Genomic DNA, 4,168 nt, shown 5'->3' with positions numbered 1-4,168 from the left:
TAAAAATCAATATGAAAAGGGAGAAAAAAGAAGAAGAAAAGTTCAAAAAAAATTTTGGGTTGCCTCCTAAAAAGCACTTATTTATAGTCTTTAGCTGGACTTTGCTTGTTTATGGTCTGTTGGTAGGATGGTCGAGGGTGCAATTGACTCCCATTTCTATGGGTTCTCCCTGAAAGTAAGGCTTCAGCCTCTGTCCATTGACCTTAAATGCACCTGAGGTTTTGCTCCACACTTCTTCTGCTCCATGTGGGAAGACTTGGGTGACCTTGAAAGGTTTGGACCATCTTGATTTTAGCTTCCCTGGAAAGAGTTTCAATCTAGAGTTGAATAAGAGGACAAGATCTCCTTCTTTTATTTCTTTCCTTGCTATGTGCTTGTCATGCCATTTTTTGGTTTTATCCTTAAAAATTTTGGCATTTTCGTATGCATCCTGTCAGATTTCTTCCAACTCATTCAGTTGTAGGAGTCTTTTCTCACTAGCAGCTTTGAGGTCAAAGTTTAGGATCTGAATTGCCCAGTAAGCTTTATGCTCAAGTTCAATAGGGAGATGGCATGATTTTCCATAAACCAGTCGGAAGGGTGTTATGCCAATTGGGGTTTTATATGCAGTGCAGTATGCCCATAATGCATCATCTAACTTTATGCACCAGTCCTTCCTAGATCTGTTTACAGTTTTCTCCAGAATCTGCTTCAGTTCTCTATTTGAGATTTCTACTTGACCGCTGGTTTGAGGATGATAAGGTGTGGTCACCTTGTGAGTCACTCCATACTTTTTCAGCAGTGTTTCAAATTATTAGTTGCAGAAGTGACTTCCTCTATCGTTGATTATTGCTCGTGGTGTGCCAAATCTTGTGAAGATGTTCTTCTTAAGGAACCTTGTGACCACTCTAGCATTGTTGATTGGTGTTGCAATTGCTTCTACCCATTTTGATATATAATCAACACCAATCAGAATATACTTATTTCCATGGGAAGAGGGAAATGGGCCTATGAAGTTTATTCCCCACACATCAAACAATTCTATCTCAAGTATACCATGCAGTAGCATTTCATTCCTTCTTGAACTGTTACCTGTTCTTTGGCATTAATCACAAGCTAGCACAAAGGATCTTACATCCTTAAACAAATGTGGCCAGTAAAACCTTGCTTACAAAATCTTGGCTGCGGTTTTTGAGGTGCCAAAATGTCCTCCATATAGTGATAAATGGTAGTGATAAATGATACTTTCCATATCTTCCTCTAGTATGCATCTTCTTATCAGCCCATCATTACATCTCTTGTACAGTAAAGGTTCCTCCCATATGTATTATCTCACATTATGTAAAAATTTCTTCCTTTGCTGATAAGTCATGTTTAGAGGCAGTACCCTACATACAAGAAAATTAACAAAGTCAGCATACCATGGAGCCTTGGAGAATGCAAGTAATTACTCATTAGGAAATGAATCATTAATTGGCAAATCTTCGAAGTCCCCTGTGTACTCCAATTTTAGTATGGAAAGATGGTCAGCTACTATATTTTCGTATCCTTTTTTGTCCTTGATTTCAAGGTCAAATTCTTGCAGGAGTAGAATACATCGAATCAGCCTTGGTTTTGCTTCCTTCTTGTTCAAAAGGTACCGGATTGTAGCATGATCTATGAATACAATGACTTTTGACCCAATGAGGTAGGATCTGAACTTGTCCATTGCAAATACCACTGCTAGGAATTCCTTCTCTATGGTGGGATAATTGATTTGCGCATCATCAAGTGCCTTGCTAGCATAATAAATAGCATGGAGCTTTTTATCTTTTCTTTGCTCGAGCACTGCTCCAACTGTAAAGTCACTCGCATCGCACATCACCTCGAATGGTAGCTCCCAATTTGGTGGCTGCATTATTGGTGCTGATATCAGGGCTTCTTTGATCCTGTTAAAGGAGACAAGGCAATTTTCATCAAAATCAAAGAGAACATCTTGACTTAACAAGTTGGTAAGTGGCTTAGCTATTGTAACACCCCTCACCTGACTACAGTGTAGTCGAGCAAAGTGTGCTACATTCGGTGCCAGAGCACCCTATTTTATCTTACTTTATTCCTTTAATAATTTAATCTCGTTATATTTTAATATCAATTATTTTTTTACGGAGAAACCAGCGGAGTTTCTCCTATTTTATTATCAGTTGATGTATTTTACTATTCACGTGCTTGAAATTTTGAATAATATTTTACAATAAAAATATCATTCATGCTCATCATATTCATCTCACATTCAATTCTTGTAATTCACATACTCATTTGTACAAATCTATTCATACTCAATTCATGTGTAAACATTCTCAAATTACATAAGCAAGATTTTCAAATTTCCTTAATTTGCATAATTTATAAAATAATTACATAATTTCATAATTTACATGATCTACAAATTAATTACAGTTCTATAATCTATATTTCAACATACAATTCATAGTTTACATTATAAATAATAACTAATTATAATGTATAAAATACATAATATGATCTATATGGACCCTATCTACATGCATTGTTGAGGAGGTGACAACCTTGTACACTTCTGACACTTTCGCAGATCTGGACTCTAAATTCTCCAGTCTAATGTCCACTGGTTTTTATCTTCAGTACCTGCACGAGGAAACAAATCCATCGCGCTAAATATTGCTGCTTAGTGGTGCAATAATATGACAAAAAATAATGTATACAAATAAAAATAATTAGAGCATATTTTCTATATTCAAGAATTTTACTAGGTTCATATGAAATTTGCTATACAGTATATTTTTCGTCATTTATGTTGCTCTCTAGAATCTCTTTTGTCATAAGTTTACAATAATCATTTATATAATGTACAAATAAATCTAAATATTTAGTTTATGTTTATTTTATTATGGAGAATGCATTTCTAATAATTACTTACATTATGCTTATTCTGTTAGTCTTTCATTTACTCTCTTAATATTTTCTATGTGTTGTGGATCATTTCGCAATAATTAAATTCTTAATACTAGTTTAATACCTTTCGGATTTTCTCACTGATTTATTTAGTTTCTAATATTTTTAACTTATTTCAATAAATTTTTCTGCCCAGGTAACCTATGACAGGCTGACTAAACTGGATAATGGGTCATTGGCACTGGACACCACGGTGCCTCGGGCCGTCATACCATGGGACGCAGAATGTCAATTACGTATGCAGTCACTATGGATGAAAAGACATGATAATACATAATCGGGCATAAAAGCCATGAGTGCGGGCATAAAGCCATGAATGCAGGTATAAAGCCATGAATACGAGCATAAAGCCATGAATACAGGCATAAAGCCTTTCGCAGTACTGCTAAAATAATACGCTATTGGCATGTCAATATATCCAATCTGACTCATGTGTCTAGGCAATACATGAGCACATAGTACCATTAAGAGTTTATATGTTTCATCATTTCATTATATTTTTTGTTTTTATTTTTATAGCATTCTAATTTTTTTAATAATGGAAACATAATTTCCAAATTCACATTTCTAGGTAATTTATGCATTCATCGTAATATTCATACTAATTATAATTCACATTCATTTAATCTCATGTACCATTCACATTCAAAACATCTTTCCTTTCTCTCTTGATGGGAACCTAAATCCGAAATGACACTTTTATCACATTTATTCATTCAACAATCTATTCATGTAAAGTACATTTTATACTTCAAGTTTTATTGCTAATATATTATGAACTCCATTGGTGTTGGGAGTATAAGTCTCAACAATCCATCTAGGTTAATTTCATTTCATATTCAAGTGGTATCACTCATGTTTTATTAGACCTACTAGTAATGGGAATACAAACCTTAATTATATATTCACATAACTTAAATGTTCATTAAGTCATTTAGGTAAATTACTATTTCTATTCCAAGGAATCTATGAATATTTCATGGATTTCAAATTTCATACTTTAATTTCCTCTACCAATTTAGTTCTTACACTTTGTGTCTTTGTGCTACTATTCATATTACATTCACTCAAATTATTGACTTTTTAATACATAATAAATTTATTGAACCTAAGTTCTCCAAGATACCACATTTTACATTTTATTTTTGTTGGTATTGATTTCCAATACCATTCCAAAGCTTATCTTATGTTATTCAAAATTTGCAGATTTTGTACCCTA

The sequence above is a fragment of the Hevea brasiliensis genome, chromosome 7 (assembly GCF_030052815.1).
Source record: "Hevea brasiliensis isolate MT/VB/25A 57/8 chromosome 7, ASM3005281v1, whole genome shotgun sequence".
Classification (NCBI taxonomy): domain Eukaryota; kingdom Viridiplantae; phylum Streptophyta; class Magnoliopsida; order Malpighiales; family Euphorbiaceae; genus Hevea; species Hevea brasiliensis.
This window is presented reverse-complemented; position numbering follows the sequence as displayed.